The sequence below is a fragment of the Ranitomeya variabilis genome, chromosome 2 (genome assembly GCF_051348905.1).
Source record: "Ranitomeya variabilis isolate aRanVar5 chromosome 2, aRanVar5.hap1, whole genome shotgun sequence".
NCBI lineage: Eukaryota > Metazoa > Chordata > Amphibia > Anura > Dendrobatidae > Ranitomeya > Ranitomeya variabilis.
The window spans coordinates 383,463,338-383,478,171 of NC_135233.1; the positions used below are offsets into that span (position 1 = coordinate 383,463,338).

The window sequence follows — 14,834 nt, forward strand, 5'->3', positions numbered from 1 at the left end:
CTATACCCTCACCTGGCCCCAGATCACAAAAAATGGAGATGCTATGGATATTGGAAAATGGCGTAATTTTGTTTTTTAGAAAGTTTGGAATTTTTTTCATCACTTAGATAAAAAAGAACCTAGACATGTTTAGTGTCTATGAACTCATAATGACCTGGAGAATCATATTGGCAGCTCAGTTTTAGCATTTAGTGAACCTAGCAAAAAAGCCAAACAAAAAACAAGTGTGGGATTGCATTTTTTTGCAATTTCAACGCACTTTGAATTTTTTTCCTCTTTTTAAGTACACGACATGGTAAAACCAATGGTGTCGTTCAAAAGTACAACTCGTCCCGCAAAAAACAAATGGCCATATGGCCATTTTGACAAAAAAAAAAAAAGAAAGTTATGGCTCTGGGAAGAAGGGGAGCAAATAATGAAAATAGAAAACCAAAAATACCTCTGGTCATTAAGGGGTTAATACAGATGAGATTATAGGCCCCCCTAAAGTCCAGTCTGGAAAACCACTTAGCCCCAAATATCTGATTAAAGAAATCTGGAATAAGAGGGAGTTGATATGGAACCAAAACATTGATCCGATTAAACTGCCTGAAATACAAACACCCCATCTTTTTTCTTAAAGACAAATCCTGCTGCCACCGGAGATAAAGAGGGTCTGACATGTTCCTTAGCCAGGCTCTCTGCAATATAATCTTTCATGCCACATCTTTCAGGCCCAGGAATACTATACAACCTGTTCTTAAGCAACTTAGCCCCAGGAATCAAATCCACTGAGCAATCATAAGGACGGTGAGGTGGTAGTTCTCGACACCCTTGTTCTGAAAACACATCCTCGTAATCAGACAAATATTCTGGTAGAGACCTGGTTGTTACCATGGATAAACGAGTGCACATGCAGTTATTTTGTCAGTAATTGCTTCACCTCACTATCTCCCGTGCCTGCCAGTCCACTACCGGATTATGTAACGTCAGCCAAGGTAGGCCTAGATCCACAAGCGAGGGCAAGCCCTCTAACACATAACATGTGATGGATTCAGTGTGTATGGCCCCTACCCGAATATGTATATCCTAAAAGACATGAGTGAAATGCCCCTGAATAACGGCATATGGATGGGCAGGTACCAACAAAATTACGCATCTTCCCCCCCCCAAAAAAAAACCCACTCCCTTTTGCATCGAGCTGCTGGTGGACCAGAGTAAAGAGTTTCCCACCATTAACTGCATGGGTTCTTCACTGGACTCAGGCCAAGGTGCATTAGACATGACTCCCTGAAAACTGAGGTGTCACCTTTTGTCTCTGAGTCGGTGGTCTACATGGATCGCTAAAGACATGGCAGCCTTTTTGGAAAATCAGGGTCTCATACAAGACAAAGGCATCTTTTATAATTTCAGACAGCCCCTAACAAAATTGACTTTGGAGTGCAGGGTCATTCCACCTACAGAACTAGGAGCAAAACTCCTCCACTGGCCGATCTCCCCGCTGAAGCAGATGTAATTTAGACTCAGCCAGAGAAACTCGGTCGGGATCTTCATAGATCAGACCCAGAGCTGTAAAAAAAATTCCTCGAAGAAACTGGGAATCAGATGGGAAAGAAAATGCCCAGACTTGAGGGTCGCCCTGGAACAGTCATTACAAACAGAGTGATCTTTTTCAAGTGTTTATTTCTGTTAATGTTGATGATTATGGCTTACAGCCAATGAAAAGCCAATAGTCATTATCTCAGTAAATTAGAATACTTTATAACACCAGTTTGAAAAATGATTTTAAAATCCGAAATGTATGTTCAGTAAATGCCCTCAATACTTGGTCGGGGCTCCTTTTGCATCAATGCGGCGTGGCATGGAGGCGATGAGCCTGTGGCACTGTTGAGGTGTTATGGAAGCCCAGGTTGCTTTGATAGCAGCTTTCAGCTCATCTGCATTGTTGGGTCTGGTGTACCTCATTTTCTTCTTAACAATACCCCACAGATTCTCTATGGGGTTAAGGTCAGGCTACTTTGCTGCCTTGGGTACCAAGTTTGGTACTTTTGGCAGTGTGGACAAGTGGCAAGTCCTGCTGGAGAATTAAATTTCCATCTCCAAAAAACTTATCAGCCCCCCTACAGTCATACATGGCAGGGGTTTGGGTAATGTCAATAGTGTTATCATGGAGTTAGCTTGGTGATGCTCTGAAGGTGCTTTGCAGCTTGAGGGCAAGAGGAATTCAATCAAGTATCAGGAAATCCTTGGATGATATTGGCCTTTGCAACAAGACAAGGATCCTATTATATCTCACAGTCCAATGAGGTTTGGTTTCAAAGGAAGTCTTGATTTTCGAGTGTCTGTCACAATCACCTGACTTGTACCCCATAGAAAATCTTTGGTAGGATTTAAACAAGGCATTGCCCATGAGGACTGGCTAAGATCCCTGAGGAGCGCTGCTAAAAGCTGGTGTCTGGCTCGGCATCATGTGTACGGCAGGTCACAACAGCCAGAGGTGCTCTTCTAAGTACTAAAAATGCTGGTCATGACAGAGGGAACAAATTGGAGACTTTCAGCAACTTGTGCTGAATTTGAAGAAACCACTTGATATATATTAGTCGTGTTGCACTCATTACATCCTTCTTCTTTGACTGGTTGATAGCAAATAGCAGAAAGTTTCTAAAAAAAATGTGTAATGGGGGGGTGAGTAATTTTGAATGCAAATGTAGATGAAGACAATCTAACTTAGAATGTAAGTCCGCAAGGACAGGGTCCTCTCCCCTCTGTACCAGTCTGTCACTGTAAACCTGTTTACTGTAAATGATATCTATAACCCTGTATGTAACCCCTTTCTCATGTACAGCACCATGGAATTAATGGTGCTATATAAATAAATAATAATAATAACTTTCATCTTAGTCCTTCTGTCACCTACTGATTTTATGTCCTATTCAGGATTTGTCTTGTAACTTGAAATGGGTCCATACCATATTGTGCCTTGTGGTACCTCGTGTAACGGGGGTATCGCCACCTACATGTTATAACCTAAAGGCGGTGTATAGTGCTACACAGAGTGGTGATGGGTCAACAGTACCCACAGGGACTACTTTTATCAATGTATCTTCACCATACACAAAACTATCAAGACAATTAACGTTTTCAATATATGTCAGGTTGATACAAATGATTTCCACTAGGAAAACATCCTTTGTGCCTCTGTATCCCCCACATAATTAACTTACACTTCCAATTTAATTTAGGATTGTGATTTCACAGCAATAATTGCTTCCCAATTAGCAAGTTCCGTGGAGGGGCAATTAATGAGATGTTTACAGATTGCGAATACTTGCATGTTGATCCTTATTTCCCCTATTTAGTGAATTGTTGCTAATTATTACAACACAGAACACAATATCAGAGGCTTCCAGATCGCAATCTTATTGGACCTGATTCACTATGCTGTATGAGCCCTTTTTTTTATTATTTTTATTATTTTATTAGTTTTAGTCACTTTTTGATTGTTGCCTTTTCTATTTTTTTACCTTCTGCTTTTTCTGTGTTCGCTAGATATACAGTGGGGAAAATAAGTATTTGATACACTGCTGATTTTGCACGTTTTCCCACCTACAATTAATGGAGAGCTCTGTAATTTTTATTGTAGGTACACTTCACCTGTGAGAGACAGAATCTAAAAAAAAAACAAAAAAAAAAAACAGAAAATCACATTTTATGACTTTTACATAATTCATGCAATAAAATGCAAATGAATAAGTATTTGATACAACTGAAAAACAGAACTTAATATTATGCGCAAAAACCTTTGTTTGCAATTACAGAAGTCAGGCGTTTCCTGTAGTTCCTGACCGAGTTTGACCACACTGCAGCAGGGATTTTGGCCCCCTCCTCCATACAGATCTTCTCCAGATCTTTCAGGTTTCGGGGCTATCACTGGGCAACATTGAGTTTAAGATCCCTCCAAAGATTTTATATTGGGTTCAGGTCAGGAGACTGGCTAGGCCACCCCAGGACCTTGAAATGCTTCTTACGGAGCCACTCCTTAGTTGCCCTTGCTGTGCATTTCGGGTCACTGTCATGCTGGAAGACCCAGCTACGACCTATCTTCAATATTCTTACTGAGGGAGGAAGGTTGATGGCCAAAATTTAGCGATATATGATCCCATCCATTCTCCCTACAATACAGTGCAGTCGTCCTGTCCCTTTGCAGAAAAGTACTTAAAAGTATGATGTTTCCCCCACCATGCTTCACAGTTGGGACAGTGTTCTTGGGTTTGTACTCATACTACTTCTTCCTCCAAACACCGTGAGTCGAGTTGCATGCCCTTCAGGATTTTAATCCAGGGCGGTGTACTGTGTTACTAACGGTAATGTTTGAGACTGTGGTTCCAGCTCTCTTCAGGTCATTGACCAGGTCCTCCCATATAGTTCTGGGCTGATTCCTGACCTTTCTCAGAATCATCCTTACCCAACGAGGCAAGATCTTGCATGGAGTCCCACACAGAGGAAGATTGAGTCATCTTGTGTTTCTTCCATTTTATAATAATTGTGCCAACAGTGGTTGCCTTCTCACCAAGCTGCTTGCCTAATGTCCTGTAGCCCATCCCAGCCTTGTGCGGGTCTACAATTTTGTCCCTGGTGTACTTAGGCAGCTCTTTGGTCTTGGCCATGGTGAGGTTGGGGTGTGACTGATTGTATGGACAGTTGTCTTTTATACAGGTAACGAGTTCAAACGGGTGCAACTAATACAGGTAATCAGTGTAGAGTAGGAGGGATTCTTAGGAGAGACAGAATTCTTGCTGGTTGGTCGGTGATCAAATACAAATTTCATGCAACAAAATGCAAATTAGTTATGTAAAATTCATACAATATGATTTTATAGATTGCTATTTTCTGATTCTGTCTCTCACAGGTGAAGTGTACCTACGATAAAAATTAGACCTCTCCATACTTTGTAGGTGGAACAGTCTGCAAAATCGACAGTGTATCGAATACCTATTCTCCCCATTGTGTGTATATATATATATATATATATATATATATATATATATATATATATATATATATATATATATATATATATATATATATACACACTCACTGGCCACTTTATTAGGTACACCTGTCCAACTTCTTGTTAACACTTAATTTCTAATCAGCCAATCACATGGCGGCAACTCAGTGCATTTAGGCATGTAGACATGGTCAAGACAATCTCCTGCAGTTCAAACCGAGCATCAGTATGGGGAAGAAAGGTGATTTGAGTGCCTTTGAACGTGGCATGGTTGTTGGTGCCAGAAGGGCTGGTCTGAGTATTTCAGAAACTGCTGATCTACTGGGATTTTCACGCACAACCATCTCTAGGGTTTACAGAGAATGGTCCGAAAAAGAAAAAAAATCCAGTGAGCGGCAGTTCTGTGGGCGGAAATGCCTTGTTGATGCCAGAGGTCAGAGGAGAATGGGCAGACTGGTTCGAGCTGATAGAAAGGCAACAGTGACTCAAATCGCCACCCGTTACAACCAAGGTAGGCCTAAGAGCATCTCTGAACGCACAGTGTGTCGAACTTTGAGGCAGATGGGCTACAGCAGCAGAAGACCACACCGGGTACCACTCCTTTCAGCTAAGAACAGGAAACTGAGGCTACAATTTGTACAAGCTCATCGAAATTGGACAGTAGAAGATTGGAAAAACGTTGCTTGGTCTGATGAGTCTCGATTTCTGCTGCGACATTCGGATGGTAGGGTCAGAATTTGGCGTAAACAACATGAAAGCATGGATCCATCCTGCCTTGTATGGAGCATCTTTGGGATGTGCAGCTGACAAATCTGCGGCAACTGTGTGATGCCATCATGTCAATATGGACCAAAATCTCTGAGGAATGCTTCCAGCACCTTGTTGAATCTATGCCACGAAGAATTGAGGCAGTTCTGAAGGCAAAAGGGGGTCCAACCCGTTACTAGCATGGTGTACCTAATAAAGTGTCCGGTGAGTGTATATATATATGCACACACACTGGGTCAGGGATACCGGCAATGTAAGTGAGGGGGGATATGTATCACGAAGATTGCTAACTTCTGTAGTCTGAAAACCCAGAAGTTTTGCTCCAGCATACTATGTGCTGAGGGGTTAATCAGCCATGACAGGGTTGGGCTTTTTTGTGAGTGGCTGTATGAGATGGGCGGGATGGCCACTCACCATATCTCCTCCCCAAGGGTGTAGTTTGGCAAATTAAATATCTGACCACTGAGTTTTTTTTTCTCTGCTTGTGGATTTGTAGGCAGGATGGTCCAGAGAATTGTTTATGTACAACTGTGCTGTTATGTTTTAGGTCCCCCTTTTTTTTGCTATTTTTTAATTATATATATTGGGCACCTCTTTTTTCTTATTTGATTGGTCATTGACCCCTTGCTAACACCTGTTGATATTTTACCCTGAGCATCCAGATCTCTACAGGTATATCGACTGTCCTGTTCGTTATCTTTTGTATTCCCGTTTTGCTACACTGAAATCTAATACATCAGGCAGCACATAATGTGCACAACACTGAAGCACCCAGTCTCAAAATGTGAATACACTGTGAAATAGGAATAATAGGGAATAGGGAATAAGGTTAATTTCCTCCTGGCAGAGGGTCTCTCAGTGTGGGCACTGCACGGTGTCAGAACGCTAGTTATACTCTGTTTTGGGGGAACAGTGGGGACATCATTCTGTGTACAGTTGTGCACAAAAGTTTACATACCCCAGAAGAATTTTTGCTCCATTGCCCTTTTTTCCAGAGAATATGAATGATAACACCAAAACTTTTTCTCCACTCATGGTTAGTGGTTGGGTGAAGCCATTTATTGTCAAACTACTGTGTTTTCTCTTTTTAAATCATAATGACAACCCAAAGCATCCAAATGACCCTGATCAAAAGTTCACATACCCTGATGATTTTGGCCTGATAACATGCACAGAAGTTGACACAAATGGGTTTGAATGGCTACTAAAGGTAACATCCTCACCTGTGACCTGTTTGCTTGTAATCAGTGTGTGTGCATAAAAGCTGAGTGAGTTTCTGGGACCCAGACAGACTCTTGCATCTTTCATCCAGCCACTGATGTTTCTGGATTGTGAGTCATAGGGAAAGCAAAAGAATTGTCAACAGGTCAAAAGGTAGTTGAACTGTATAAAACAGGAAAGGGATACAAAAAGATATCTAAGGAATTAATTGATAATGACAGTCAGCGGCGTTCAAACTGTTATTAACAATTGGAAAATTAGGGGCTCGGTAAAAACAAAACCACGGTCAGGTAGACCAACAAAAATGTCGTCCACAACTGCCAGGAAAATTGCTCGGGATGCAAAGAAAAAAACACAAATAACATCAGCTGAAATCTTGGACTCTCTGAAAACTAGCGGTGTGGCTGTTTCAAGATGAATAATAAGGAGGCACTTGAAGAAAAATGAGTTGCATGGTCGAGTCGCCAGAAGAAAGCCATTACTGCGCAAATGCCACCAAGTATCTCACCTACAATACACAAAACAGCACAGAGACAAGCCTCAAAACTTGCTTAACAAGGTAATTTGGAGTGATGAGACCAAAATTGAACTTTTTGGCCACAATCATAAACGTTACATTTGGAGAGAGATCAACAAGGCCTATGATGAAAGGACCACGATTCCTACTGTAAAGCATGGAGGTGGATCGCTGATGTTTTGGGGATGTGTGAGCTACAAAGGCACAGGAAACTTGATCAGAGATGAAGGAAAGATGAATGTAGCACGTTATCAGCAAATACTGGAGGCAAATTTGCACTCATCAGCCCGGAAGCTGCACATGGGACGTTCTTGTACGTTCCGACATGACAACGATCCAAAACACAAGGCCAAGTCGACCTGTCATTGCCTACAGCAGAATAAAGTGAAGGTTCTGGAGTGGCCATCTCAGTCTCCTGACCTCAATATCATTGAGCCACTCTGGGGAGATCTCAATTGCGCAGTTCATGCTAGACAGCCCAGGAATTTACAGTAACTGGTGGCTTTTTGCCAAGAAGAATGGGCAGCTTTACCATCTGAGAAAATAAAGAAACTCATCACCAACTACCACAAAAGACTTCAAGCTGTCATTGTTGTTAGAGGTGGCAATATATGGTATTTAGAAATGGGGTATGTGAACTATTGATCACTGTCATTTGGATGTTTTGGGTTGTTGTTAAGATTTAAAAAGATAAAAAATAGTAGTTTGACAGTAAATGGCTTCACCCAACTATTAACCATGAGTGGAGAAAAAGTTCTGGTGTTATCATTCATAGTCTCTGAAAATAGGCCAAGAAAGCAAAAATTCTGCCGGGGTATGTAAACTTTTGAGCACAACTGTATAGGGGAACTGGGTATGTATGGGAGCTGTGGGCCCATCATACTTTGCATAAAGGAGCTGTGAAGGCATTATGTGTATAGTGGAGCTGTAGGCCCACCATACTGTGTATAGTGGAGATGTATATGTGGGAGCATGGGAATATTATTAATTGTTAAGTGGGCACTTAAGAATTATTGTTATAGGGGCACTCAGTATTGTGACCATCAAAGTTGCATAGGGGGTATTATTACTTTCTAGGGATAAAATGTGAAGGGCACTAGCACAGGGCATTAATATTTTGTAGTGGGCAATTTTACTATCTAGAGAGCACAAAGGAGGAGTTATTACTATGTAAGGGGCACGGTGACGGGCATTATTATATGGGGCGGTAAGAGGAGCTGTTATTGTGCTACACAGCAGGTGCAGTAATAAAAACACAAACGGCAGCAGCGGCTCAGTATTGGGGTATCAGCAGGATGAGGATTGTGCAGGTTGGGGACGGTACTGGAAATGTGACAAGTCAAATGTGTCTGTGCTGTAATCTTTGCAGCCGAGTCCTGGCTGGAGAAGTCGTCATGTTGGTCTGGGCCAGATGGAAAAGACGGCAAAAATGAAAGATTTCATCAGAAAGAACATCAGCGGTAAGTCATTATATATAAATGTACTGTAATCTTATATGGTCCCATATGGTGGTAATATCGGTGCTCGCTTTTGTATATAGATTTCTTTTCAATAACAGAATGGTTATCTGCTGAGGTTCTCCTATATCCACAATTACGGTGCGCCACTGTAGCTGTAATCATGGTTAGTGTTTAGGGGCCCACTCAGATGTTTCGCCTCTCCTGAGCTGAAACCCTAGCTACACCTCTGTCTATGCAGTATGTAAAATGGGCAGCAGGTCATAAGCCCATACAGATGAATATGTGAGCAAAGCACCACGTAAAGCCCCACTCACAGCTCCACCCACGGCACGCACAGGGCCCCGCCCACAGATCCACCCACAGACCGCCAGGAGCACGAGAATCTCATTAACTGAAAATAAAGATTAAAGAACAACCATAAGACGGATTTCATCACTAGGTATCATTGTAATCAGTATAATGGCGCCGACCTGACAGTGTCTGTAGGTTACTGAGCCCAATCCTGCTGACAGGCTCCCTTTAAATGCTGAAGTGTCCGTCTACTCCTGTTATTATTCATGACTTGTGAGCAAAACCAACTATCACTTTCTGCCAGTTTTTACAGTAATCACTACCTGTCTTTACATGGGACTGGCACCGCATACGGACCAGGCTGCTGACTTTTATAGGGTGGTCCCATTATAATGCCCGGGCACTCAACTTCTGTGAGGAGCTTTATAAAGTGTAATGATGATGACAGAAGCGTTCGGAGCAGGATCAGGAGCAGGTTTGTTACACTGTGTCATTGTGTGAAGGGATTTCAATAGCAGAGAACATGAGACACTGTACATAGTAACTGTATCCTGAGAGACAGCAACAGGGCGGAGGAGCAGACAGACAACTAATGTGACTGCAGAGATCACAGAGAAAGACATCACAGTGAGACGGTAAGAAGACGAGAAATATAATATATATGGTGATGAGAGAAAGATCCATTAATCCTATATCTGCCCAGATCACATCCACCTCATATCTATGTATCTCTTCACCTCATATCTATGTATCTCCCATCTCCCTCCATCTCATATCTATGTATCTCCCATCTCTTCACCTCATATTTATGTATCTCCCATCGCTTCCCACCTCATATCTATGTATCTCCCATCTCTTCCCACCTCATACTATGTATCTCCCATCTCTTCCCACCTCATATCTATGTATCTCCCATCTCTCTCCACCTCATATCTATGTATCTCCCATCTCTTCCCACCTCATATCTATGTATCTCCCATCTCTCTCCATCTCATATCTATGTATCTCCCATCTCTCTCCACCTCATATCTATGTATCTCCCATCTCTCTCCACCTCATATCTATGTATCTCCCATCTCTCTCCATCTCATATCTATGTATCTCCCATCTCTTCCCACCTCATATCTATGTATCTCCCATCTCTCTCCACCTCATATCTATGTATCTCCCATCTCTTCCCACCTCATATCTATGTATCTCCCATCTCTCTCCACCTCATATCTATGTATCTCCCATCTCTCTCCATCTCCTATCTATGTATCTCCCATCTCGCTCCACCTCATATCTATGTATCTTCCATCTCCCTCCATCTCATATCTATGTATCTCCCATCTCTCTCCACCTCTTATCTATGTATCTCCCATCTCTCTCCACCTCATATTTATGTATGTCCAATCTTTCTCTACCTCATATCTCTGTTTCCCATCTCTCTCCACCTCATATCTATGTATCTCCCATCTCTCTCCACCTCATATCTATGTATCTCCCATCTCTCTCCATCTCATATCTATGTATCTCCCATCTCTTCCCACCTCATATCTATGTATCTCCCATCTCTCTCCACCTCATATCTATGTATCTCCCATCTCTTCCCACCTCATATCTATGTATCTCCCATCTCTCTCCACCTCATATCTATGTATCTCCCATCTCTCTCCACCTCATATCTATGTATCTCCCATCTCTTCCCACCTCATATCTATGTATCTCCCATCTCTCTCCATCTCCTATCTATGTATCTCCCATCTCGCTCCACCTCATATCTATGTATCTTCCATCTCCCTCCATCTCATATCTATGTATCTCCCATCTCTCTCCACCTCTTATCTATGTATCTCCCATCTCTCTCCACCTCATATCTATGTATGTCCAATCTTTCTCTACCTCATATCTATGTTTCCCATCTCTCTCCACCTCATATCTATGTATCTCTCATCTCTCTCCACCTCATATCTATGTTTCCCAACTCTCTCCACCTCAGATCTATGTATCTCCCATCTCTCTCCACCTCATATCTATGTATCTCCCATCTCTCTCCATCTCATATCTATGTATCTTCCATTTCCCTCCATCTCATATCTATGTATCTCCCATTTCTCTCCACCTCATATCTATGTATTTCTCTATTTATCTATTGTCTTTTCCTTCTTCTGCACTCGTAAATCCACTGGTGATCAGTAGACTGTTCAGTACTGACTCTTTTGTATAGCGCGGGGTCTATTATATGATATTACCCCCAAACCTCATCCATGGAGCTACACACACTATTGCCTTCCTGTAAAAGGAAGTTCTGATCAGTCTGGATTCAGATTATTACATTTGTATCCTCTTCTCTTCTGCACCAGCACAATGCTGTGTTCTCTTTAGAACTACGGCAATTTTAAATGACTAAAAGTTTACTTTTATCTAATATGTGACAGGTGGTCCGGGGTATTACTCTGCTCTGTCCCCAGTTCTGCTCCATTATTCCTATGCAGCCTGTGTTACTTTGTGTCTGGCTCACTGTGATATTGGGTCGTTACTCAAGTCTAGACGGTATTACTCAAGTCTAGACGGTATTTCACAAGACTCTGCAGGTCAAATGCAGTCGCATACTTGGAGATGTCAATGTGTTACTGATCCTTAGGGTACCATCTTACAGTGGCACTTTGGTCGCTACGACGGCACGATCCGTGACGTTCCAGCGATATACTTACGATCTCGCTGTGTCTGACACGCTACTGCGATCAGGGACCCCGCTGAGAATCGTACGTCGTAGCAGATCGTTTGAAACTTTCTTTCGTCGTCAGATCACCCGCTGTCATCGCTGGATCGTCGTGTGTGACGCCGATCCAGCGATGTGTTCACTTGTAACCAGGGTAAATATCGGGTTACTAAGCGCAGGGCCGCGCTTAGTAACCAGATATTTACCCTGGTTACCATTGTAAAAGTAAAAAAAAAAAAAAACACTACATACTCACCTTCTGATGTCTGTCACGTCCCCCAGCGTCCACAGGGTTACGCGCTGCTGCTGAGAACTTCCTGCACTGACTGTGTCAGCGCCGGCCATAAAGCAGAGCACAGCGGTGACGTCACCACTGTGCTCTGCTTTATTGCCGGCGCTGATACATTCAGTGCAGGAAGCTCTCGGCAGCAGCGCATAACCCTGTGGACGCCGGGGGACGTGACAGACATCAGAAGGTGAGTATGTAGTGTTTTTTTTTTTTTACTTTTACAATGGTAACCAGGGTAAATATCGGGTTACTAAGCGCGGCCCTGCACTTAGTAACCCGATGTTTACCCTGGTTACCCGGGTGCTGCAGGGGGACTTCAGCATCGTTGAAGACAGTTTCAACGATGCCGAAGTCGTTCCCCTGATCGTTGGTCGCTGGAGAGAGCTGTCTGTGTGACAGCTCCCCAGCGACCACACAACGACTTACCAATGATCACGGCCAGGTCGTATCGCTGGTCGTGATCGTTGGTAAGTCTTTTAGTGTAACGGTACCCTTAGACAAAACTAAACCTGCTGACAATTGTAGTTTCCCAACAAATGCAGAGTGAGAACTTCAAGGCAGAAAACAACCAATAACAATAAATCTTGTTTAAAGCCTGTAGACAATAACACTTTTGAGATTTTTTGGCAGAGAAAATCCTGCTCACTGTTAATGTTTCTGCCCCCCCATACAGCAGGTCCTGGATTGAGTCTTTCAGCAAGCAGTGTCAGGGTATGTGCACGCGTCTGGAATGCATGCAGAATTTTCCTGAGATAAACCTGAGGTTTTCCGCAGGAATTCTGCATGCATTTTTTTTTGCGGTTTTTGCGCGGGTTTTTTTTGCCCGGATTTGAAGCGGTTTTTATTTTTTGCGAATTTTATGCGGATTTTTTGTGTTTTTTCCCTGACACTCCAAAACAATGAGAAATCCGCAAAAAACCCGCAAAAAGAATGAACATGATGCTTCTTTTCCCGCAATGCGTTTTTTTGTGGAAAAAAACGCATCACGTGCACAAAAATTGCGAAATGCATTCTAAATGATATGATGCATATCCAAGCGTTTTTTTATAGCGTTTTTATCGCAAAAAAACGCGCAAAAAACGCCACAATTCCTGATCGTGTGCACATACCCTCAGGGTTTGTAGAGGATCCCCCAATGTCTTGTGCCAGAGGCGGTGAGCTGGACATAAGAGAATGCAGCAGTGTCCTGTATACTTTCACACTAGCGTTGGTACGGGGCCGTCGCGCTGCGTCGGCCCGACGTACCGACGCATACTGTGCAAGCGCCGCACAATGGGGGCAGCGGATGCTGTTTTTCCAGGCATCCGCTGCCGCATTGTGAGGTGCGGGGAGGTGGGGGCGGAGTTCCGGCCGCTCATGCGCGTTCGGAAATGGCGGACCGTCGGCACAAAAAAAGTTACATGTAACATTTTTTGCTGCCGGCGGTCCGCCACAACACGACGGTTGCGACGTGTGTCAATACATCGCAATGCGTTGCTAATGTTAGTCTATGGGGAAAAAACGCATCCTGCAGACGACTTTGCAGGATGCGTTTTTTCGCCAAAACTACGCATTGCGACGTATGCAAAAAAACGCTAGTGTGAAAGTAGCCTAAGGGAAGCCGCAGGGGAAGCAAGAAAGTGGAGCAGAGAGGAGCAAAGGATCTCACCATGTGCCTCACTTTGCTGGCTGCTGAGACTCATCTCTGAATGACTGTCCCTACTTGCAATTGCAGCTATTAGGGTATGTGTACACGCTGCGGATTTTGCTGCGGATCCGCAGCGGATTTGACGCTGCGGATCCGCAGCAGTTTTCCCAAAGTTTACAGTACCATGTAAACCTATGGGAAAAAAAAAACGCTGTGCACATACTGCGGAAAAATCCGCACGGAAACGCAGCGGATTATTTTCCGCAGCATGTCAATTCTTTGTGCGGATTCTGCAGCGGTTTTCAACCGCAGAGGAATCCGCAGAAGAAACCGCGAGAAAATCCGCAGTGAAAACCGCAGTGGTTTTGCACTGCGGATTTTCCAAATCCGCTGCGGAAAAATCCGCAGCAGAATCCGCAACGTGTGCACATACCATCGTTGTTACATGTAACGTTTTTTGTAACGTTACATGTAACGTTTTTTGCTGCCGACGGACCGCCATTTCCGACCGCGCATGCGCGTCCGGAACTCCACCCCCACCTCCCCGCCACCTCACAATGGGGCAGCGGATGCGTGGAAAAACAGCATCCGCTGCCCCCGTTGTGGGGCGCATTCACTGCTAACGTCGGTACGTCGGCCCGACGCACTGCGATGGACCGAGTACGACGCTAGTTTGAAAGTAGCCTAATCCAATACGTAAGGGACGGGGCTGTACGCAAGAGAGGGCACTGTATAATAAGGGACGGCAATATACATAATAAAGAAAACTATGAAATATATACACATGTGTATATATATATATATATATATATATATATATATATATATATATATATATATATATATATACATGTACATACACACTGCTCAAAAAAATAAAGGGAACACTAAAATCGTACATCCTAGATATCACTGAATGAAATATTCCAGTTGTAAATCTTTACTCATTACATGGAATGCGTTGAGA

At 43.2% G+C, this 14,834-nt stretch overlaps 2 protein-coding genes across 3 annotated transcripts in view; one reads left to right on the top strand and one right to left on the bottom strand.

Annotated features, from left to right (window-relative positions):
- The window catches only part of LOC143806180 (olfactory receptor 1f45-like), an 87,021-nt gene that overhangs the window by 38,783 nt on the left and 33,404 nt on the right, over positions 1 to 14,834 (bottom strand). The gene's annotated exons all lie outside the window — the stretch shown is intronic.
- The window catches only part of TEKTL1 (tektin like 1), a 38,671-nt gene continuing 33,632 nt past the window's right edge, over positions 9,796 to 14,834 (top strand). The window contains exon 1 of the mRNA XM_077286238.1: positions 9,796 to 9,882. The gene's annotated coding sequence lies outside the window, so the exon portion shown is untranslated. The remainder of the gene's footprint in view (positions 9,883 to 14,834) is intronic.